Here is a 26,379-nt window from a genome sequence, read left to right on the forward strand (position 1 = left end):
ATGTAAGATGGATTAGTGAAATATTTTGCCTTCCATGTGGCATCTGAGGCATAAGTTGGAAATGCAGGTGAAAGACAGCAAGGCTCTAGTGGATTCCTTCCATGACAGGAAGGGTAAGAGAAGATGTGACCAAGTATTATGTAAAATATTAGACTGGTGGATATTTTTTGGTCTGGGGAGCTTATTTATCCATACTTGGCTGCTGACTATTGGCTCTGAACCACCACAGAAGGAAATTACTAGCTTTATTAATTATAATTTCACTTAACACTCACTGAAGAGCACGCAGGTTCTAACAGAGGTAATTCTATCAGGGAAAGAAAGGCTGTGTGCGGCTTATATTATCCTCCCTGAGCAGTGGAAAGAATATAACAATATTGAGCTCATTCTCTCAGGGGTTATAACAGTCACATTGTGTTGTGAATGCGGCAGAACATTGAAGCGAGTGTCATTTGATTGCATCAGGTTTAGTTTGCTCTATTGGGAAATATATTTTTACATTACATATAACCTTCTAATTCAATAATGGAGTCAAATCACACACGGCCTATGTTATAAAATGTCATTAATTCAAATTAAGATACATATTTCCTGAAAAATATGTGAAATTTACCATTGGACTAAAACTCATCTAAAACATTATGGTTCATTTAACCAACATATAGAAATGTTATAAAAATCCAGGTAGATTACAACTGTAAAACACAAAACAAAACATGCATTTTTATGAAATATGGTGATTGGAGCTTTGTTCAATTAATTGGAAATGTTTATTGGAAAACATAACTTATGCAGTATGTAAGAATATTACTTCCTACATTGCCAGAACTTCTTTGATACATGTACCCCATTTATATTTGTATATACACCATTCAGCCATAAAATTTAAACCTCGTTCCTAATATTGCACATCTCACTCACGCTCTGACCTCTAGAGACACGGACTCTGCAAGACCTCTGAAGGTGTCCTGTGGTGTCTGGCAGATCCTTTAAGTCCTGCAAGTTCCAAGGTGGGACCTCCATGGATCGGACTAATATTTCAAGCAAATCCTACATGCTCAATGCAAGGCCAAGTAAACCCTTTGAACACATTGTTATGTTCATGAAATAGGCCACTGTCATTAGGGAATACCGTTGCTATAAAGGAGTGTACTTTTTCAGCAAAAGTATTTAGGTAGGGGGTACACATCAAATTAACATCCACATGAATGCAAGGATCTGAGGATTCCCAGCAGAACATTGCCCAGCATATCATACTGCCACAGCTGGGTAGCCTTCATTCTACAGTGAATCACAGTAAAAACTTTTCTCTAGCTAAGCAATGTACACACATACGCAACTGTCCACGTAATGTAAAAGAAACATAGGATGTAATTTACTATCCAGAAATACACCTATATTAGGCATATTTCTGGAGCAGATTGCGGCGCAAAGGTTATTTGATCCACAATCTGCAACTTTTGCCTGCTCACGCCAGGTCTAAAAAAGTAGGCGTGGCACCAATATCAGAAAGTGCTGGCTCAGCTATTTCTGGCAGTTCCATAGAAGTGAATAGAGTGGTAGCCGTGCTTGCGAAGTGAGATCTCCATTCATTTCTATGGGATCTTTGAAAACAGCTGAGCACGCTCTCTGTGCTTTTTATCGGAACTCCCTGTTGATGCCATACCCTTTAAGTTCTTCCAAAGCATACGTGAATAAAGTTAATCCCAGCTGGTATGTGTGCTTAACGCAATTCCTCATCCAAAATCTAAAAACTATGTGGGTCATTTATGACCAGTTATATGCCACTTTTGTGGAGAATATATGGCGCAGATTCTGTCACACACCATGGTGCAGCAGTATCTGCAACTTCTTCCCTGCTCACGCAAGGTCTAAAAAATGGGGTGTGGCGTGGGCGAAGAGGGCCCTGCAGGCCAATCTTAATCATAATTTTCTATGCCTGTTGTACCCCATTAAGCATGGTCACTGCTGATGGATTGCAGGGTGGTCGTAACTAGAGATGAGCAAATTTCTTAAAAATTTGATTCGGCCAGTTCGCCAAATTTTCCAAATTATTTGATCCATAAAATCATTTCATCGCATAAAAAAACTGCTATTTCCTGGCTGCAGAGATCCTGTATAGTGGTGTAGAACACTGTGCCTTGCAGTAACATGTATAGGGAGTCTGCTGTGGTAGTGAAACAATACTGTGAGTCAGTATGACACGCACATGACAGGCGGCGCTCTTAGAATCACTGCACACTTCACTTATTTGGGCAGTTACGGGGCCAAAACTGACCAAATAACTCAAGTGTGAACTCAGCCTTACAGGTCGATGTTAGTGCCAGGTATAAATAACCCTTTACACTGTCGTCAGCTGATTCCACATAGATGTGTATAGAACCTGTTCTATTAAACGCTTATACAAGTAGAGCCCCCCTGACATAGTGGAGAGGGTGTCAGCAGTAAGTTTGTGTTGAGGTCACTGATTAGTTTGCCCTTCCTCTGATCTGTCAGAACAATAACCCCCCAAAAAATGGATCCTGTCTGTTTAGCATCCGCTTCACTCGGTCAACATTTGGTCAGTAATCCATCAGTATTGCTAAAGCCAAAAAAAAAAACAGGAGTGGATCCAAAACAGAGATGACACGTGAATGGAATATTTGCATGTCTTCTGTGTTTTGTACCCACTCCTGCTTTTGGCTACCAAATCATAAGCCAATTCTGATGGGACCATAAAGGCCTTACAGCTGCTACACAGACAGGATCCATTGTGCGTCACATTTTTGCCTTCCTTCTGAGAGATCAGAAGGGTCAAATAAATGATGATGTCAACCAGGCCAAAAAGGCAAAATAGTGGCCAGGTCATGGAGTGGAGAGAGTGGGAGAACAGTTTGAGTAATCCACAGAGTGGCACAATGACAAAGTGTTAAGGTAGCAGCAGCATGAGGAGACCACAGAGTGGCCCAGTGACATAGTGGGGAGGTGGCAGCAGCAGCATGACGAGACCACAGAGTGGTCCATTTACATAGTATTGAGGTGGAAGCAGCATGGGGAGGCCGCAGAGTGTCCCAATGACATAGTAAGGAGTTATCAGCAGCACGAAGAGGCCACAGACTGGCAAGGTGACATAGTGTAAAGGTGGCAGCAGAGGCAGTATGAGAAGGTCACAGAGTGGCCCAGTGACATAGTGTTGATTTAGCAACAGCATGAGGAGACTACAGATTGGCAAGGTGACATAGTGCGGAGGTGGCAGCAGCAGCATGAGGAGGCCACAGACTGGCAAGGTGAAATAGTGTGGGGGTGGCAGCGGCAACATGAGGAGGCCACAGACTGGCAAGATGACAGAGTGTGGAGGTGGAAGCAGCATGAGGAGACCACAGAGTGGCCCAGAGACAGAGTTGTGAGTTGCCAGCAGCATGAGGAGACCACAGAGTGGCAATGACATATTGTGGAGGTGGAAGCAGCAGCATGAGGAGGCCACCGAGTGGCCCAGTGACATAGTGCTGAGTTAGAAGCAGCATGAGGAGACCACAGAGTGGCAAGGTGACATAGTGTGGAGGTGGCAGTAGCAGCATGAGGAGGCCACAGACTGGCAAGTTTACATAGTGTTGAGTTAGCAGCAGTATGAGGAGGCCACAGAGTGGCAAGGTGACACAGTGTGGAGGTGGTGGCAGCAGCACCATTAAGAGGCCACAGAGTGGGACAATGACAGATTGTGGAGGTGGCAGCAGCATGAGGAGACCTGAGAGGTGAGGTGGCAGCAGCATCAGGAGACCACAGAGTGACCCGGTGACAGAGTGGGGAGGTGGGTGGCAATATCAGTTCCCGCTGACGATGGTGGGTGTAAGAAGGAACACTTGGTATCAGATGTGTGGAATCAGGCGGGTGGCAGCTTGAGAATAGTAGCTGAGGCAGGTAGACAGAAGAAACCAGTCTTTTTTGTCAAGGTTTGGGTTAGGCAGCATGGATGATCTAATCTGATGCATCAGGCATTGGTGGGTGGAAATACTGGCTGATCCACGCCTGATTAATCTTGACAAAGGTCAGTCTTCCACATTTTGGGTGGACAGGCGAGTTCTCCCTGGGATAACTATGGCCCCCGCCGCACTAAACAGCCGCTCTTATGCCACACTACTGGCCAAGCAGAACAGCTTTTCCAGAGCAAACTCGTACAGTTGCGGCCACAAATCCAGTTTGACTGCCCAGTAGTCCAGGGGATCTTTAATGTGGGGTGGCAGGGGGCTGTCCAAGTATGTCACCACCTGCTGGTTCAGGTCCTGCTCCAGGTCTAGCTGCTGCTGCTGGTGAGTATTTTCTTCACTAGGCAGGTTAAGAAAGCTGCTCATCATCGACTCCAGACTCAAGCTGCTGCTGATGGAGCTGGTACTACTCCTACCCCCCCACCCAACCACAGCAGCCATGGCAGTGGAACGAGAGCGTAGAGGGTCCCCCGGTCAGAACTGGATGGACGATGACGCAGATAGGCAGCGGCCAACTGACTACATAGGATGTCTCTATAGTAGTTTAATTTGTACTCCCTCTCACCAGGTGTAAAAAAAGGCCCCCAGTTTGGACCGGTAGCGAGGGTCCAACAAGGTGGACAGCCTCTGCCAAATGGTAACAATTCAGCTGTCACTACCCAAGCAAGTGAGCATGCAGCGGGCCATTTGCGCAAGTGACTCTGAGGGATTCACTGCCTCCATCTCCACTGCATAATGCCACGGTTTGCCTAGGTCATTTGCCTCATTTCCCTCTTGCTCCTCCGGCTGCTCCTGCTCCTCCTCTCCGGTCACCTGTGTAGAAAAACCACCCGTTTTGCTACACATTGCTTGTGCTCCAATGTCCTTCTCCTCCAGTTCAGCCCCCACAGGGCTCATGTGGCCTTGAGATGTAGGCGCCACGTCTCCAGTCCCCTGACCAACCAGATGTACCAGCATCTATTCCAGGATATGAAGCAGTGGAATGACGTTGTTCATCCTGTGGTCCTGGCGAGTGACAACATGGCATCGTCAAAGGGCCTGAGCAAACGGCAGGTGTCACGCATGAGCTGCCACTGGCTGACATTGAAGTTACACAGGGAAGTACTCCTGTCCACTTGGATGGCCTTTCTCTGTTTGTATAGTCGGTCCAACATATGGAGGGTGAAATTCAAACGGGTGGAAACGTCATATTTCAGCCTATGTTGGGGGACCCCATTCTGCCGCTGCAGCTCAAGGAGGGTGTGCTTGGCGGTGTACAAGTGGCTGCAGTGCATGCAAAGTTTACTGGACATTTTTAGGATGTCTTGCAGATGGGTGAAAGACATGTTCTCCCATTGTTGGTCACCATGGTTCTGATTTTGAGTTGTCATGGAGAAAGCCAGGATTCGATTTCTTGATGAAGGACACAGAGCAGTTCCTCCCATGTGTGACTCTGTGTCCTTCATCAAGAAATCGAATCCTGGCTTTCTCTCATGACAACTCAAAATCAGAACCATGGTAACCGACAATAGGAGAACATGGTGTCAGCGCTGCTTCAAGGAAGGCTGAGCCATGCGCCCTGCATGGCACACGTGTTCAATCTGGTTGTCAAGCAGTTCCTGAAGTCTTCCACCCATCTGCAAGACATCCTAAAAATGTCCAGTAAACTTTGCATGCACTTCAGCCAGTTCCTCCCCTGTGTTTGTCCAGGCAAACGAGGTGTAGAACAGCATGACACCGCAGTGCCCTGCACATGTGGTATGCTGGAGGAGCACTGTGAATTCTCCCTGCAGTGGAGGCTGAGGACACGGTGGAGGATGAGGAGGCAGAGGCGGGTATTGTCCCAGGACCAATGGCGTGAGAACGTGGAGGCGGAAGCAGCTTCACCTTGCCAAGTTGCTGGTTTGGCTGGGCAGGAACCACATTTACCCAGTGGGCTGTAAAGGACATATATTGTCCTCGACCGTAGTTACAGCTCCACACGTCGGCGCTGCCGTGCAATTTGGCAGACACCGACAGGCTCAAGGACTGGACCACCTTCTGTTCTACATATTTGTGCAGGGCTGGCACTGCCTTTTTGGCAAAGAAATGACGGCTTGGGACTCTCCACCTCGGCACAAGCCATCAGTTCTCTGAACGGTGCAGAGTCCACCACTTTGAAAGGGAGGTACTGCAGCACCATCAACTTGGCAAGGAGCACGTTCAGCTTCTGCAACGTTGGATGAGTGCACGCATACTGTTGTGTGATTGCTACTTCATACTTCAGTGATTGCTGACAGAATGACTGAAGAGGAGTAGGAGGGTGAGGAGCAGGAGCATTAGGACCAGTAGATGATGGGAAGGACAGACAGCTCCCTTCGTCTTAGGTGGTGGAGCCATGACTGCCTGAAATTGGGTGCGTGCCACTGGGTGATGCAGCTGTTGCTGTGGCAGGCTGGACCACCACATTGGAGCCACGGTTCTCCCAGGCCACTTTATGCTGATGCTGCATATGTTGACGCAGGGCCATGGTGCCAACATTGGCACCCTATCCATGCTTCACCTTCTTCCCACAGATTCGGCAAATGGCCATGTTCAACTCCTCCGGCGGCTTAAAAAAAAATGTCACAGTGCCGAGTACGTGATTTTACCCCCAAAACTCTGCACTGACTGACTACTACTGCCACTGCCTCTGTGAACCCCTGCACCACTAATTTCCGGGCAGGTAGACTTCTGCAAAGTGGGTGGTTTACCCCGGGCACCTTTGGCTCCCAACCTCCCACTGCTGCCCCATTGCTAACTCCCGGCCACGCTACTGACTTGCTGGCTCCGCCGCTGCATCACGGGCAAGATGCTACCCTCTTCTCCCGATGATGATGAAGCACCATCGTCACCCGGCTCCCAATTGCGATCGGCTACATAATCATCGAGTACTGTCTGCACGTCACTGATGTCCTCCTCACTGGTCTCTGAGCCAGGAGCCTGACCGCTCGCAACACTAGCTGCCACGCCACTCTCATCATCACTACTTGCCCACCTACCAGAGGAAGTGGCGGTTGTCTCCTCCAGATCTTGGCTTGGCAGTAGCTGCTGACTGTCCTCTAGTAGCTTGTCCTCGCTGTATAGTGGAGCTGAGCTCACAGAATATAATACTTCTCTGGCTGAAGGAACAGAAAAGTACAGAGGCAGTTTAAGGACAGGTAAGGGCACAGGGCCTGCTCCCGGATCATGCCAACTAAGGGTTGTGTCTGACGAACCCACCGACTCTTGGCTGGAAGTCTCTGAAGTCACTTGGGACAAAGTGGATGACCGAGTCAACAATTCAAAAACAGCTGGGTTGCTGGTCAAGACATGACCGCTAGCTGAAACTGGGAGCTCAGGCCTCTGGAAGTGACCCCTGCTGCCACGCCCACTTACTCTGCTGTGACCTGTGCCTGCACCAGAAACATTTAGGCCTCTGCCCCTCCCCTGTGCAGGGCCTGTCACTTCTCTGTCTGACATACTGTTAGATCAAATAAGTAAATAAAAAGGAAATTATTACACCCCAAAAAAGGCTGCAATTTTGTTACTTCACCACACAATGGCAAATAATACTTTTTTGCCACTAATACACGCCAAAAAAGGCTTTAGAACATAACTGCACCACTGAACGGCACATAATACTTTTTTTTGCCACTAATACACGCCAAAAAAGGCTGTAGACTTCTTACTTCACCACAAAAAGGTATTTCTTCTGGTGGTTATACTTGCAGAACGCGCAGTCCCTGCATTTAAAATTACCTACGGGCTTGCTGCTTGTTAGCCAGTCTGCCGTCCTATCTTCAATGAAGCGGCTGGTGACTAAAGTGTCCGTGATTGTATGACACCTCTTAAAGGCGGTTTCCTCTCCGCGTACTCCTTAAGACTCTGCTCATTTCTTAAATTATCCCAATTGTTGTGAATCACCCGTTTTATAAGATCTGAAACAGGACCAAACTTAAACGAAAAAACAAACCTATCACCACTATCCTTGTTATCCCTCTCTGATTTACTCCTGGTCAATAACTGCTCATGTGTGTGTTGGTATGCTCTATTCATGGCTAAATTAGGATCCCAAAAGGCAAGGGATGCCCCCAGCTTATTGACCACATGCGCCGTATGCATGGAGGTAATGTTAATTGCTTTAGTTTTGCAGGTTCGGAACTGGTTCCTGTGTCAGCAAGAGGAGGCGATAGACATCGTCTACTTCAGGGGTGGACAACCTATGTCTCTTGAGCCGCATGTGGCTCTTTGCTTCTTCAAATGCGGCTCTAGCTGTGGAGCCGGGAAGCAGTCAGCCGGCTCACTTTCCACTCCAGGCTCAGATCTCTTTTCCTGATCGGACACTGTTGCTACTTTGCAGCTCCAGCTCATTCTCCACTACGTCCTGATGCACACACTGTGAGAATGTACTGTAGTACCTGGAGACATGCACTATGACTTGAGATTGAGCTCATCAGGTCACAGTGGAGAGCATGTCAGACCTGCAGAGTAGCAGGTGCCCGAACAGGAGCCCAGTGCCTGATCAGGAGAGGGAAGAGATTTTTTAAAATTATAGAACTGAGCATTGGGTTCTGATCTAAGCACGGGAGGTTCTGATCTGAGCATTGGGGTATGTCCTGATCTGGGCAATGGGGGTCTGATCTGAGCATGGGGGTCAGATTTGAGCATGGGGCAGATCTGAGCATGGGTGTCTTGTTTGAGCATGGGTTTGTCAGGTCTGAGCATGGGGGGTTAGATCTGAGAAAGGGGGAGATCTTAGCATTGGGGGGAGATCTGTGCATGGGGGGAAGATCTAAGCATTGGGGGAACATCTGAGCACTGAGGGTCTGTTACTGGGAGTCTGATTTGTGTTGTCTGATCCAAGCATGGGGGTCTTATTTTTGGGGTCTGATTTGGAGGTCTGATGAAAAATATATTTTTTCTTTTTTTCTCTTATTTTTCTTTGTTAAAACCTAGGTGCATCTTGTAGGGTGAAAAGTACGGTGACTCGTGTGTAAATGTGTAGCTTGTGGCTCCTCATAGTCATACTTTTTTTTTTTGGGCTCTTTTTGTCTGTAAGGTTGGCCACCCCTGGTCTACTTCTTTAAAAGGAGTCCAGGTGGATAATCCGTACCGATGCTATGGGTCCCCTGAGTCTGAATGAAAGGAATGATCTTAGTGTCTTCACAAACTTCTGACAGTGGTGAGTGCCGTCTACTTTTATTTTCTACAATTAAGTGTTATGCAAATAATATTTTTTTTACACTAATTACACACCAAAAAGGCCTGTCATTTTTTCACTTCACCACACAATAGCTAATAAGCCCTTTTTTCCCACTTATACACACCAAAAAAGGCTTTAGAACATATAACTGCACCGCTGAATGGCAAATAATACTATTTTTGCCACTAATATACGCCAAAAAAGGCTTTAGAATATATAACTGCACCTCTGAACTGCAAATAAGCCTTTTTCCCACTAATACACGCCAAAAAAGGCTTTAGAACATATAACTGAACGGCACAAGGGCTAATAAGACATAGAAATATTTTCTAGTAATACATCCTGTTAATGGCTGTATCACACAGCACTTGCACCCCAATAACTAGCAATGTTTGCTGGAATTACAGAGATCTCATCTATTGCAAACCTGAAAGCAGCAGTATAATTGCAATTTGGATCCCCAGTCAGTGCAGCAAGGTGTAATAAATTTGCTCTGTGGAATAATTGCTGTGGAATAATTCCTCCCTATCCTTTCCCTACACATCTAATGCTCTTTACCTGAACTTCTATTCAGCAAAATAAAAGTTTTCAAGTCTTTCCTAGGTTTTTCTCTAGCGCCTGCTGACATCTCTCTCTGCACTAAGTACACTGGAAAATGGCTAAATCCAAGATGGCTGAGGCTATTTATAGGGCTGTGACATCACAGGGCTGGCTGGCTGCTGATTGGCTGCATGAATGGCATTGTGGGTGATCCCTCGTTCCCAGAGTTCTTTTCTCCATGTCCTAACACGTTCAGCAGCCATTTAAATTTAAAAATAAAATGTGATTCGTTACCACAAAGCGTGAGGAGATTCGGCTTCAGTGCGAATCTAATTTTTCCTGAAATTCGGATCGAATTCCACTTCGTCAACTTCAATTTGCTCATCTCTAGTCATAACCGTGGAAACAAGCCACGTATAATGTGATGGAAAAATGAATACAGCCAGCAAAGGAAACAATATGGACAATCACAATATATTAGCAAGTGCCTTGTATTAACTTTCTCTACATAATAAATGCCATTTGCTGAAGTGACACAAACCCCTTTAGGAAATTACAGTAAATTACAAGTAAATCTACATGCAAAAAACAATCCCTAACAAAAACAGAAGTTCAGATTAAAAGGGAATTTCCATCACAGACTGAAAATTCTAAACAGATTTTTTAGAGGGAAATCACCTGCATTATATGTTATACCTTGATCAGTTTAATCATCTACTAAAGTCTCCAAGTCAAAAGTAAAGAAAACAAGGGTAGGAAACTATGGCTACGACTGATAAGACACCTATAAACAGAATCATATTTAACCATTTGATGATTACTCACTGTCTAGCTAGCTAGACATCTAAAGGTGGCTATACAAGAGCAAAGTCGGCCAAACTGATTGATTTCAACGGGAGCAGCTGACTCTTATGTATGTCGGTGCGCCGACTCATCCTTGACGCATGATGTTAAAGGGGTTGTCTGAGTTATGAAAAAATATATATATCACTGTAAATCTGATGGGCAGCAATATATAACTAAGCTAAGCACGTTTTAGGGAAAATATATATATTTTCTCATTTCCCTGGTTTTTCTCTGGCCCTTTGTTTACCTGCAATAACAATCTCTTCCCCTCCCCCTCCTCTGCAAAGGGAGTGAATAAGTCTGCCCTGAGTGACATGTCTGACTGCTGGGAGACTCAGCAGTATGTTGTATGTGTAGGGCTACAGGTCCCAGCTGTACAATGACACTGCTGATACACACAGGATCTTCCCCCTGCCTGTTGGGCAATGCTCTGCAGAACTTCTCTGTCAGTCCCTGTGCCCAGCATTTGTCTCCTCACTGCCTGCAGCTACTCAGTAAAGCCTTTAGCCCTGAATCTGTGCTACTGAAGGGGTTAAGAATCCAGGGAGAGAGCAATAAGCAGCAGCCGGCAGTGCAGGGGGCCATAATGTCACGGAAGGTGTACAGGAAACAAGACCATGCAAAATGAATATATGACTCACTGGATCCAAAACTAAGGAACAAAAGGGAGACCCCTGCATCAGACCTGGCTCTCTCCCTCTCTGCTCAGCCTATGCGAAAATCCCAATAGTGGATGATCGCATATCCACGTACCTCGACTATATACCACCTGAACACCCTACAATAGTGAGGGGACACAACCACCGGCTCCCTACACTAGACACGGAGGGAGTCAGGGTCACCTGGGATCCAGCAAACAGAAAATAACAAATAAATGTACAGCACTTATCTTGTAGAAGGCTGGAAGATAGGATCAGCATGCACACACACTCCAGGAAGTTGTATAAGCCGCACACTAATGCATTATGGGGAGGAATTTAAAGGGATACAATCAGTCCAACTACATGACAGCTGAGAGAGGCTAACGAGATGAGGAACTGAAATTCAAAACAGAGAAAACTCAAGGATGAGGTTCTGAAAGGCTTCTGTCAGAGCTTCTCAGCTGTCTGGTTGTGACAGTACCCCTCCATCTACGAGTGGACTCCGGACACTCAGAGCCCACCTTCTCAGGATGGGACCTATGGAAAGCCCTGATGAGACGAGTGGCCTTAATGTCCGTCACTGGGACCCACATCCTCTCCTCAGGACCATAACCCTCCCAATGAACGAGGTACTGGAGAGAACCGCGGACAAGACGAGAATCCACAATCCTAGAGACCTGAAATTCAAGATTCCCATCAACCATAATCGGAGGAGGAGGCAAAGGCGAGGGTACAATGGGTTGAACATACAGTCATGTGAAAAAATTAGGACACCCTTTGAAAGCATGTGGTTTTTTGTAACATTTTTAATAAAAGGTTATTTCATCTCCGTTTCAACAATACAGAGAGATTAAAGTAATCCAACTAAACAAAGAAAACTGAAGAAAAGTCTTTTCAAGATCTTCTGTAAATGTCATTCTACAAAAATGCCTATTCTAACTGAGGAAAAAGATAGGACACCCTCACATGTATTCCCTCTTAAATTGGCTCAGATCTCACACAGGTATATCACACCAGGTGCACATAATTAGTAGATCGTTATTCTGCATGTTGAATGAGGCTTGCCCTATTTAAACCTCAGACATTTAGTTTGGTGTGCTCCTGACTGTTGAAGTGAGAGTGAGCACCATGGTGAGAGCAAAAGAGCTGTCAGAGGACTTCAGAAAAAAGATTGTAGCAGCCTATGAGTCTGGGAAGGGATTTAAAAAGATCTCAAAAGATTTTGAAATCAGCCATTCCACTGTCCGGAAGATAGTCTACAAGTGGAGGGCTTTCAAAACAACTGCCAACATGCCCAGGACTGGTCGCCCCAGCAAGTTCACCCCAAGAGCAGACCGCAAGATGCTAAAAGAGGTCTCCAAAAACCCTAAAGTGTCATCTCGAGAACTACAGCAGGCTCTGGCTACTGTTGATGTAGAAGTACATGCCTCTACAATCAGAAAGAGACTGTACAAGTTTAACTTGCATGGGAGGTGTGCAAGGAGGAAACCTTTGCTTTCCAAGAGAAACATCGAGGCCAGACTGACATTTGCCAGAGATAAAGTTGACAAAGACCAGGACTTCTGGAATAATGTTCTTTAGACAGATGAGTCCAAAATTGAATTATTTGGACACAACAGCAGAGGACATGTTTGGCGTAAACCAAACACAGCATTCCAAGAAAAGAACCTCATACCAACTGTGAAGCATGGAGGTGGAAGTGTCATGGTTTGGGGCTGCTTTGCTGCAGCAGGACCTGGTCAGCTCACCATCATAGAATCCACGATGAATTCTACTGTGTATCAGAAGGTGCTTGAAGAACATGTGAGACCATCAGTTAGAAAATTAAAGCTGAAGCGGAACTGGACCATGCAACATGACAATGACCCAAAACATACTAGTAAATCAACCAAAGATTGGCTGAAAAAGAAGAAATGGAGAGTCCTGGAATGGCCAAGTCAAAGTCCAGATTTGAATCCCATTGAGATGCTGTGGGGTGACTTGAAAAGGGCTGTACGTGCAAGAAACCCCTCAAACATCTCACAGCTGAAAAAGTTCTGCATTGAGGAGTGGGGTAAAATTTCCTCAGACCGATGTCGAAGACTGGTAGATGGCTACAAGAACCGTCTCACTGCAGTTATTTCAGCCAAAGGAGGTAACACTCGCTATTAGGGGCAAGGGTGTCCTATCTTTTTCCTCAGTTAGAATAGGCATTTTTGTAGAATGACATTTACAGAAGATCTTGAAAAGACTTTTCTTCAGTTTTCTTTGTTTAGTTGGATTACTTTAATCTCTCTGTATTGTTGAAACGGAGATGAAATAACCTTTTATTAAAAATGTTACAAAAAACCACATGCTTTCAAAGGGTGTCCTAATTTTTTCACATGACTGTAAGGTTTCAATAAGGACTTATGAAAAACATTATGGATCTTCCAAGTCTTAGGAAGATCAAGACGGTAGGCAACAGGATTGATGACAGACAGGATTTTGTAAGGCCCAATAAACCTAGGACCCAACTTCCAGGAGGGAACCTTCAATTTGATATTCTTGGTAGACAACCACACCAGATCACCAACATTCAGGTCCGGACCAGGCACACGTCTCTTATCTGCCACACGCTTATATCTCTCACTCATGCTCTTTAGATTATCCTGAATCTTTTGCCAAATAGAAGACAAAGACGAGGAGAATCTGTCCTCATCAGGTAAACCAGAAGACCCCTCTCCCGAGAAAGTCCCAAACTGCGGATGAAACCCATATGCACCAAAAAATGGTGACTTATCAGAGGACTCCTGACGACGGTTATTTAAAGCAAACTCAGCAAGGGACAAAAAAGAACACCAATCCTCCTGATTCTCCGCCACAAAACAGCGCAGATATGTCTCCAGATTCTGATTGATGCGCTCTGTCTGGCCATTCGACTGTGGGTGGAAAGCAGAAGAGAATGACAACCGAACCCCCAAGCGAGAACAGAAAGCCTTCCAGAATCTGGAAACAAACTGCGTGCCCCTATCAGAGACTATGTCTGAAGGAATACCATGCAATTTGACAATGTGATCAATAAATGCCTGCGCCAGTGTCTTAGCACTGGGCAAACCAGGAAAAGGGATGAAATGCACCACCAGAATCACAGTCTTCCCCGAGGAACGAGGCAGGTCCGTTATGAAGTCCATTGACAGATGTGTCCAAGGACGGGAAGGAATGGGTAAGGGAAGGAGAGGACCTGATGGCCGTGAATGAGGGACTTTGGCACGAGCGCAAGTCTCGCAGGCTGCCACAAAACCCTCAACCGACTTACGAAGCGCAGGCCACCAGAATCTCCGAGCGATGAGATCCACTGTGGCTCTTGCCCCCGGGTGCCCAGCAAGGACAGTATCGTGGTGTTCCATAAAAATCTTGTGTCTTAAAGCGAGAGGCACAAACAACCTCCCAGGAGGACAAAGATCAGGAGCCTCTGACTGGGCTGCCTGCACCTCTGCCTCCAATTCAGGAAAAAGAGCAGAGACCACCACACCTTCAGCCAAAATGGGACCCGGGTCTTCAAAATTCCCACCTCCCGGAAAACAATGTGACAGGGCATCTGCCTTCACATTCTTAACCCCAGGGCGGAACGTGACAACAAAATTAAACCTTGAAAAGAACAAAGACCATCTGGCCTGTCTCGGGTTCAGACGCTTGGCTGACTCCAAGTAGGCCAGATTTTTATGGTCAGTAAACACGGTAATAGGGTGTCTGGCTCCCTCTAGCCAATGGTGCTATTCCTCAAAAGCCAACTTGATGGCCAACAATTCCCTATCTCCCACATCGTAATTTCTCTCTGCGGAGAAGAGTTTCTTCGAGAAAAAGGCACACGGTCGCCATTTGGCAGGAGAGGAACCCTGAGACAAGACCGCACCCACACCCACCTCAGAAGCATCAACCTCAACTATGAAGGGTAGAGAAATATCAGGTTGTACCAAGATGGGAGCGAAAGCAAAACTCTCCTTGATATTAGAAAAGGCCTTACGCGCCTCTACCGACCAGGAAGAAAAATCTACCCCCTTTCTGCTCATATCAGTGAGTGGTTTAACAATAGAGGAATAATTCAAAATAAACTTCCTGTAATAATTGGCAAAGCCCAAAAAACACATCAGCGCCTTCTGATGCTCAGGAAGCTCCCACTCAAGCACAGCGCGGACCTTCTCGGGGTCCATGCGAAAACCAGAAGCGGAGAGAAGAAACCCCAGAAATTGAATTTCTGGAACCGCAAACACACATTTTTCCAGTTTCGCGTATAATTTATTCTCCCGCAGGATGAGCAAGACCTGACGTAAGTGTTCCTTATGAGTTTTGAAATCAGGAGAAAAAATCAAAATGTCATCCAAATACACTAATACAAATTTTCCCATTAAATGATAAAAAATGCTGTTCATGAAATGCTGAAAAACGGCTGGGGCATTCATCAAACCAAAAGGCATAACCAAATTCTCAAAATGGCCCTCAGGGGCATTGAAGGCCGTCTTCCATTCGTCTCCTTCTCTGGCCCTGACCAGGTTGTATGCCCCTCTTAGATCTAACTTGGAAAAGACTTTAGCCCCAACAATCTGGTTAAACAGGTCTGGGATCAGAGGAAGCGGATACAGGTCACGAATAGTGATACTGTTCAGCTCCCTGAAATCCAGACAAGGTCTTAAAGAACCATCTTTTTTCTTAACAAAGAAAAAAACAGCGGCAACAGGTGACTTCGAGGGTCGTATGTGTCCTTTTCTCAGACTCTCAGAGATATAAGCACGCATAGCGACCCTTTCAGGTTGGGAGAGGTTGTATAAACGAGATTTAGGCAGCTTGGTGCCTGGGATGAGATTAATAGGGCAATCGTACTCCCTGTGCGGAGGCAAATCCTGAACTCCACTCTCAGAGAAGACATCCGAAAATTCAGAGAGAAAAGATGGTACAATCTTAGTAGAAACCTCAGAAACAGATGTCGTGAGGCAATTCTCTCTGCAAAAGTCACTCCAACCATTTATTTGCCTCGCTTGCCAATCAATGGTGGGGTTATGTTTAGTGAGCCAGGGTAGCCCCAACACAAGAGGAGTAGGTAATCCGCTAAGGACGAAACATGACACATCCTCAACATGAGCATCACTCACAATTAAACGAATATTGTGAACTATGCCCTTTAATGATTTCTGAGAAAGTGGAGCGGAATCAATAGCAAAATCAGGAATATCCTTTCCCAAAGTGCACACCTGGAAAGCATGAGTTATCGCAAAATGATTATCAATGAGATTGACAGCTGCTCCACTATCCACAAAAATTTCACAAAAAATGTTCTTGCTCTCTAGCGCCACCCTGGCAGGCAGGACAAAATGGGAACTACAAGCAAACGGAAAACCTTCAATTTCCGCCTCAACCCTGCCAATAGTAACAGATGGAACATTTTTAAAAGATTTTTTCCTTTTTGTTTCTTTATTACTCCAGGAAAACTGCCTGAATCTCCTAGAGGGACAAACATTTGCCAAATGATTTATACCTCCACAACAAAAACAAACCTTCCCATGCGGGCTGAATCTTCTATTGTCAGAGGCAATCAACCCCAGCTGCATGGGCTCCTGCTCAGAAGGGGCTGACAGCGACTGAGACCCCTGCACATAGAATGAGACCGCTGCACTGTCCTGGGACTGAGTATGACAGGAAGGAGAGATCTCTCCTCTCTCTCTAAGACGCCTGTCAATACGAACGGCCTGAGACATAGCACAGTCCAAGGAGATAGGCCTCTCATGAAAGGCAAATGCATCTTTCAATCCCTCTGAAAGACCATGGCAAAATTGACTTCGGAGTGCAGCATCATTCCAACCAGTATCAGCTGCCCATCTCCGAAATTCTGAGCAGTATATCTCTGCAGATTGTTTACCCTGGCATAACAGACATAGTCTAGACTCAGCCAAAGCAACACGATCCGGATCATCATATATCTGACCCAGGGCTAAAAAGAAATCATCCACTGAACGGAGGGGCCGTGCCCCCACCGGCAGCAAATAGGCCCACGACTGAGCGTTACCCCAGAGCAGCGATATAATGATCCCCACCCTCCGTTCCTCATCACCAGAGGAATGGGGAAGAAGGCGCAAATGGAGTTTGCAAGCCTCTCTGAAATGCACAAAATTCTCACTACCCCCGGAGAACGTATCCGGGAGCGAGATCTTAGGCTCAGAACAAACTCCATGAACGCAAGCTGAACCGGTCACTAGAAACTGAGAAAGAGTCTTACGGAGATCAGCTACCTCCAATGAAAGACCCTGGAAACGTTCAGTCAAAAGTGAAACCGGATCCATGCTTGAGACGGTTTTGGCGGCTTATAATGTCACGGAAGGTGTACAGGAAACAAGACCATGCAAAATGAATATATGATTCACTGGATCCAAAACTAAGGAACGAAAGGGAGACCCCTGCATCAGACCTGGCTCTCATCCTCTCTGCTCAGCCTATGCGAAAATCCCAATGGTGGATGATCGCATATCCACGTACCTCGACTATATACCACCTGAACACCCTACAATAATGAGGGGACACGACCACCGGCTCCCTACACTAGACACGGAGGGAGTCAGGGTCACCTGGGATCCAGCAAACAGAAAATCACAAATAAATGTACAGCACTTATCTTGTAGAAGGCTGGAAGATAGGATCAGCATGCACACACACTCCAGGAAGTTGTATAAGCCGCACACTAATGCATTATGGGGAGGAATTTAAAGGGATGCAATCAGTCCAACTACATGACAGCTGAGAGAGGCTAACGAGATGAGGAACTGAAATTCAAAACAAAGAAAACTCAAGGAGGAGGTTCTGAAAGGCTTCTGTCAGAGCTTCTCAGCTGTCTGGTTGTGACACATAGCCAGCACAGTGACCTCTGGTGTACAGACTCATATCTGATCTCTCAGGCTTGTGCATGAAACATTATCAGAGCAGGGAGAGAAGCTGACATCATAGGTCATGTGACCCTCAGTGAAATCTGAGATAGGAGTAACTACAGATACATTAAGTGCATGGTAAAGCTGTCACATTTGATTAGTTATAAACATACAAAGAACAAAAAAATAACTCGGACAACCCCTTTAAGGAAATGCCCGATGCTTTGTTCTCCTTTGTTTCTGATTAAGTTAAACAAGCCCAATCCTTTGTTCTTACTGGAAGAAAGCAGTCTCTATTGGCTTAGGCTGAGTTTACACTTCAGTTATTTGATCTTTTTTTTTCCCATCAGTTTTTGTGAGCCAAAACCAGTAGTGAAGCCTATAGTGAGATCAGGTATAATGGAAAGATCTGCACCTGCTCTGTGTTTTTGAGCTAAACCTGGTTTTGGTTCACAATAACTGATGGAAATAACTAAAGTGTGAACACAGACTTACTTCCCCCACCCAAATGTGAACACATGCATGCTCAGCCAACAGCTATTGAAAGTGTATGGCCACCTAAATACTGACAATCTTAAACCAAGAAGAGACCTTTAACATACTAAATTTCACAATTTAACACAAAAACTAGGTACACACAGAGTTAATTATTTAAGGCTACTTTCACATCTGAGTTGTTAATTCCGGTTTTGAGAACCGGCAGAGGATCTCAAAACCGGAATTAACAACAGATCCGTGCCATTTAATACATCTAGATGCATCTCTTTCGGCTAGATCCGCTTGTATTAAATCAAAACTGAACAAACCGGATCCGGTATGAAAATCATTGTAAGTCAATGGGCGCCAGATCAGTTTTTTTTTCACTAAGAAAAAAAAACGGATACGGCACCATTGACTTACATTGATTTTCATGCCAGATTCAGTTTGTACCACTTCGCAAAATGGCCACATAACTGCAGCTTGCCGCAGTTTTGTGTCCGGCACCATGCATCTTGATCACTTTTGTCCTCATTTACAAAGGATGGGGACAAAACTAAACCGTTTCATTCCGGTTTTGAGATTTATAAAACCGGAATTGAAAACGCAGATGTGCACGTAGCCGAGAATGGACCAGGTCAGAAGTCAAAAAAAAAAAATCAAGTTTGTATATTAAACATAAAATGTAAATGCAAGCCAGAATCATGCAGCTTGTATATGTCTGTACTGACTCAGCTCCTATAGAGCCATACTAGAGATGACCGCATATATCATCTCTCAAGTATGTTTATGTTTCTCTTTTAGTATGTTTTTTTGCTATTTTGTCTTATTACCATATGATTTAAATTGTATCCCATAAAATATTCACTTATAGAGATAAAAAGTAAATTAGGTTGTTTACACATGTAATTCATAGAGCAGCACCGACCATAAATAATGAGCAGACATGAGTATGTCTACAGCCTATATGGAGACGGAAAAACAGCATCAACCTTCATCCTTGTTATACCTATTTCTCTAATGGCATATTACACAATTTTCTTGAATGTTTTTAATGCTGTAAAACAATTTGTCATTTTGAACAAAAAGAAACAGGACACGACAATCTTAGAACTGCCTATTCCACAGGGATATACACAGACTCAATTACAGACTGGTTGAACCAGTCTACAAGACACCAGTGTGCAGTTTAAACAGAAGAACAAACTGGTTACGCAATGAATCTGCAGACATGATCGGTCGCAATGGTGTAAAATGTGCTACTTATGGTTGCACTAGGAACCATTAAGGCAAGGAATTGTTGTGTGGATTAGTCTAATATCTGTGAAGTAGAATATACTTTATTTTTTATGGTTTCAGCTTTTTGAACAGACTGGGACAATGGAGTACACAGAGGAAGTCAATGCAAACATTAGGTGGAGATGCAAACTCTATGCAGATGTCCAGGACCTCAGTGTTGCAAGGCAGCAGTACTTATCACTGAGTGACCATTATTCAATAGAGACATACGTTACCATAGTCCTCAGATTTCTCCAACCTTGACAACTCTTAAAAATTTCTACGCACTCCACTGAAAAATGAATGTCTCTGGGGCCTGGCAGGAAACAAGGATCCAACAGATGGGATTTTTGTCAGTTCCTTAGCTTATTTTGGTATAACATATTCCTCATGTTTCTATTGGGGATCGCTATTTAGCACTGCCGGGTTGGACTGGGAACTTAAAGGGGTTGTCCAGGTTCAGAGCTGAACCTGGTCATACCCATAATTTCACCCCGGAAGCCCCCCTGACTTGAGCATCGGAGCAGTTCATGGTCCGATGCTCTCCTTTTCCCATGTGCTAAATCGCGCAGGGCAAGGGCTCTTTTGTTTAAAATCACACACTGCCGGGCGGAAGCTTCTGCCCGGCAGTGTGTTCGGTGACGTACCCGGCTGTGACGGGCGGGCTTTAGCACTGCCCTAGCCGTTTTACTGGCTAGGGCAGCGCTAAAGCCTGCCCATCAGTGCCGGTGACGTCACCGGGCTTCCTGGCAGCCCCATGGAGAGCCCAGTACGTCACTGGATCTCCCAAAAATGGTGAGCATTAGAGCATGAACTGCTCCGATGCTCAAGTTAGGGGGGCTGTCTGAACCCGGACAACCCTTTTAAAGTAGCCCTCTAAAAAACTAAAAACTAAAAGGAGCCCTGTGTTTTGTAGTGACATAGGGCGGGGCAACTCAAATAGTCGCGGCCAGCAATACCATGTTGCAGCACATTACACCATACTAGCATAGGTCAAATACCACAGGGCATCACAAAACACTGCCCAAGCGACACAAAATACCTCCCTAAAAACTGCCCCTCTGTGGTTGCCAGCTGCCATGTTCTGTCCGCCTACTCCAGTTGTCTTAAGATGGCAATACAGTTGAATTCAGGAGTCAGGAGGGGAGCGTCAGATCATTACTTACCATGAAGAGGGAGGAGGTCTCAGGCAGACCCCTGGGCATTGGCCCTCCGGGAAGTTTTCATGTAGGGTCTATAGCCAGTCTGTACCTCAGCACTGGAGCCTTGCAACATATTAGAAGCGAATAGGGTTGCATTGCCGTGACCTGAGAATTACAAAAAATATCCTGCAGTATTGGACCCATTCATTTATGTTGAGAGACTGCATTGGTCATGTGAAACTTGTCGAGACTAAAGTTGCCATGTAGTCCCAACTTTACAGAGCTAAGCACGATATGGCTAGGGCTAAACGGCATCACGTCATGTGACATGAGGATAGTTATGTCGCATTGTGACTTTGCATGTAATGTTTCTCCATAGGGTTCTGATGTGACCTGCTGCACCTTTTTTGTTTTTTATTGGAAACACAGCATGCTCTAGGTGTGGTTCTTTTTTTATGCAATCTACCATACAGTAGGCCTTGCTGTTGAAAAAAACAATACATTAAAAAAATTAGCGTGAATTAAAAAAAATGCTTTTATAAAACACGCAAAATTCATGATGTTTTCATAAGCAAAAAAAAAAAGGTTTACAGGCTACAGATATTGATGATAAATCCCCAGTATCAGATTAGTGGGCACCCAATACCGAGCTCCCAACTCCAGAAACCATAGATTGTACAAAGCTGGAAGCAGACAGCTTCATACACTTTGTAGTGGCCGTGCCTGCAGGTACTGCATTCAACTGAAAGGGAGTCAAGCTTCAGTAAGCCTGTGCCAGAAACTGCACAGTGTCCTGCTTCTGCTCCTTACTCTGTATAGCTTCCAGCACCACAGATGCCTGAAACAGCTGATTGGTGGGGGTGCTGGTTGTTGACCCCCACCAATCTGATCCTTATGATCTATCCTTAGACTAGGTCAACCATATCTGTAACCTGGAACAACCCCTTTAATCTGTTGATAGACTTTCTACTTCGTATGTCTTCTAACACGATTGTGCAGTGAGGATCTCCTCGGACTTTTGGCTGCTAAGTTTGTTTTCTTTTTACATCCTGTTTTATATTAAATGGCGACGAATAGAAAAGGGTAACATTTCCTCAAGGCAATGATGATATCTAAAACAGCTCAACATCTGCAGGAAGAAAAATGCGAAAGTAAAACACTTTTCTGCAACGTTAAATACTTTATGTGTTGGATCCTGTCACAGTGGTATGACGTATGAAAGTGATATGGTGAACTAGAGGCTCCTCAATCTGCTTCATCTTTCCTGATAAAACGTTTACCCCCAAAGGCCTAGAACTTTCAGAATAATCACATTAGAAGATTAGAGACGAGTCTTATATTCGTGTTGTTAAAAGGGTGGGCAGTGGCTGGCAAACAACATCTGCTCGCACTCTCTCTGCAGCCACACCATTTACTGCTCACTGTCTGCTTTATACTTGGATGACTGATCCAAGGATTAGACAGTATTAGGAAGGACAAACATACTTCATTGAATGTGAAACTCTGAGACATAGGCAATGCATGACCAACATCAGAGCTCCCTCTGCTAGTTTTCACCATGAAACATCAAGGCTTGCTGTGTGGGGTCATACCGTAGCCAAATCTTATCCATGACCAAGTGCTATTTAATCATTAATATTATTGACTTAATGTCCTTTTATATGGGCCAGGAATCAGTGCAGGTATTGGGAAGGAGTGTTCCTAGGAGTGTAATGTGTAAATGTGCCGTCAATTAGTCTACTTTCACACTCGCGCTTTGGCTTTCTGTTTGTGAGATCCGTCATGGGCTCTCATGAGCGGTCCAAAATGGATCAGTTTGCATTCTAATGCATTCTGAATGGAAAAGGATACACTCAGAAAGCATCGGTTCAGTCTCCATTCCGCTTTGGAGACAGACACCAAAACGCTGCTGGCAGTGTTTTGGTGTCCGAGTGAGGAAACTGAGCCAAACGGATCCGTCCTGGCACACAATGTAAGTCAATGGGGACAGATGCGTTTTCACTGACACAATCTAGCACAATAGAAAACGGATCCGTCCTCCATTGACTTTGAATTGTGTTCAAGACGGATCCGTCTTGGCTATGTTAAAGATAATACAAACGGATCTGTTCTGAACGAATGCAGAAGGTTGTATTATCTGGACGCGCACAAAACGTGAGTGTGAAAGTAGCCTTACCCGATGAACAAGCAAATGCTTGCATCATTTGCCGGCACCCTGTTGAACTGTCTAAACAGGGATGTGCTGCCGACAAAGAATAAATCTGTATGGGCTTGAACGATCCCAGTAGTGAACTCTCATTCCCATACAGAGGAGATGATTACTGCATGGAAATGCAGCTCTCCCCTCTTCTTAATAATAGTCAATTATTGGGAACAAATGGTATGTTCCCAATAATTGACTTGTCAGTTGGCCCGTGGATTACCCACATTTATAGCATCCTAACAAAAAATACATGGTATGGAATTGTATGAAAATGAAAACTGTGATCTATTAATCCAATTAAAGTTTTGCGCTATGACAGGTTTTTTTCTCTACTAATATAATTATAGGTAAAAGATTTTACATTAAAAACTATATGACACATCTCACCGCTCAACAATGTCAGGAAAGTTCTCTTTTGTCTCTTTTTCCAAGAGGTGTTCAAGTATTACACAAAGTGGATATCAGCTGGCTGCTTGTTTTTTATATGATGTTACTGTGTCTTGTAGCTATCCAAGGGTGCTCCAAGCTAGATCTGGGGGCTCCTCTTTTCACGCAAAATAAATACAAGTGGAATCATAGTGTAACTCTGCAACCTCAATCCACATTGTTTTATTATAATCACAGGATAAAAAGATTTACCAGCACATCATCAAGATTAAAATCATTTGGCACGCCGACTCTCTGCCTGAGCCTTGGATTCACACTCTTGGAAGCCACTACTAACACTAAAAGGTGCAGCAACATCATAAAAGGTAAAGAAACAAGCAGCCAACTAATATCTACTTTGTGTAATATCAGACAACACTTCCTGGAGTTAGACAAAGACACCTTTCTACTCATAACATCATTGAACAGTGAGATGTATCACATAGTTTTTAGTGTTTTATAAGGAGCTATTTAGCCTCAGCTTGTCTCTGTCTATTTTATTCTTTTGAGTATTTTTATTAGATTTTACAAGGCTAAAACAAAGCTAGAACAATTATGATTTTAACCTATATAATAATTTTCTTTTTAAAATCGATGTTCTCCCAGCAACTTACAGTCAGGTCCATAAATATTGGGACATCGACACAATTCTAACATTTTTGGCTCTATACACCACCACAATGGATTTGAAATGAAACAAACAAGATGTGCTTTAACTGCAGACTGTCCGCTTTAATATGAGGGTATGTACATCCAAATCAGGTGAACGGTGTAGGAATTACAACAGTTTGGATATGTGCCTCCCACTTGTTACGGGACCAAAAGTAATGGGATAATTGGCTTCTCAGCTGTTCCATGGCCAGGTGTGTGTTATTCCCTCATTATCCCAATTACAACGAGCAGATAAAAGGTCCAGAGTTCCTTTTAAGTGTGCTATTTGCATTTGGAATCTGTTTCTGTCAACTCTCAAGATGAGATACAAAGAGCTGTCACTATCAGTGAAGCAAGCCATCATTAGGCTGAAAAAACTAAACAAACCCATCAGAGAGATAGCAAAAACATTAGATGTGGCCAAAACAACTGTTTGGAACAATCTTAAAGGAACGCTTCGGTGAGCTCAGCAACACCAAAAAGACCCGGAAGACCTCAGAAAACAACTGTGGTGGATGACAGAAGAATTCTTTCCCTGGTGAAGAAAACACCCTTCACAACAGTTGGCCAGATCAAGAACACTCTCCAGGAGGTCGGTGTATGTGTGTCAAAGTCAACAATCAAGAGAAGACTTCACCAGAGTGAATACAGAGGGTTCACAACAAGATGTAAACCATTGGTGAGCCTCAAAAACAGGAAGGCCAGCTTAGAGTTTGCCAAACGACATCTAAAAAAGCCTTCACAGTTCTGGAACAACATCTTATGGACAGATGAGACCAAGATCAACTTGTACCAGAGTGATGGGAAGAGACAAGTATGGAGAAGGAAAGGAACTGCTCATTATCCTAAGCATACCAACTCATCAGTTCAGCATGATGGTGGTTGCGTCATGGCGTGGGCATGTATGGCTGCCAATGGAACTGGTTATCTTGTATTTATTGATGATGTGACTGCTGACAAAATAAGCAGGATGAATTCTGAAGTGTTCTGGGCAATATTATCTGCTTATATTCAGCCAAATGCTTCAGAACTCATTGGACGGAGCTTCACAGTGCAGATGGACAATGACCCTGCAAAAACAACCAAAGAGTTTTTTAAGAGAAAGAAGTGGAATGTTATGCAATGGCCAAGTCAATCACCTGACCTGAATCTGATTGAGCATTCATTTCACTTGCTGAAGACAACATTGAAGGGAAAGTGCCTCAAGAACAAGCAGGAACTGACCGCAGTTGCAGTAGCAGCCTGGAAGAACATCACCAGGGATGAAACCCAACATCTGGTGATGTCTATGCGTTCCAGACTTAATTAAGACAGTATTAAAAAGTGAAAGTTTGATTTATGATTATTATTCCGTCCCATTACTTTTGGTCCCTTAACAAGTGGGAGGCAAATATGCAACGGCTAGTGCTTGTGTATTGCGGACTGCTATTTGTGGTCCACAGCATGGGCAAGGAGCACTTAAGTTTGTCTGAATGGACCCTTACTTGTTTTTTCTCCCGTGAACCATCTGTAGTTTGGCTATGTGATCAAGTTCTGATGCCCTCTCTGGGTGAGACGGACTGGGAATTTAAAGTGGCACTGGAAAAAAAACTATATTTTAGGCTGGTCCAAAATGACAGAAGGTGGGCTGAAACTAATAGGCAGGGACAACAGAAGTAGGGGGTGCCTATAGTACCATAGTGTGCAGTATAAAATACCATCCTAGCAGAATGAAATACCACGGTGTAGCACAAAATACTCCCTCAGCAGAACTAAATAACACGGTGCCACCAGTCAGGTGGATAAGTACCTGATGCTCCTAAATTAATTAATGATGAGAGAGCATCAGATGATTAGGTACTGCCCAGCAACCATTAGGAGAGCCCTGGGAATCCGACCACCAGGAAATTTCCCTGTAGGGTCTAAAGCCACCCCGCTCCTATCTCCAGGGCAGCAGCACATGAAGGGTCCAGCACAAATAGTGAAATCAACATCTTCAAGCCTCCTCCTATCTCCTCCAATTCACACAATCAACTGCCAGTTCCTGAAGTGACCCCCCCCCCCCCCCACTGTGGTCTCAAAGGTTAAGGCATTCTGTGAACTACAGTACAGCACAGCAGCTCATCAGATGCCATGACTATACTGCATCAGGAAGAAGACTTGCCAATAGGACACACGCT

This window comes from Bufo gargarizans, chromosome 4, assembly GCF_014858855.1.
Source record: "Bufo gargarizans isolate SCDJY-AF-19 chromosome 4, ASM1485885v1, whole genome shotgun sequence".
NCBI classification, from domain to species: Eukaryota; Metazoa; Chordata; class Amphibia; order Anura; family Bufonidae; genus Bufo; species Bufo gargarizans.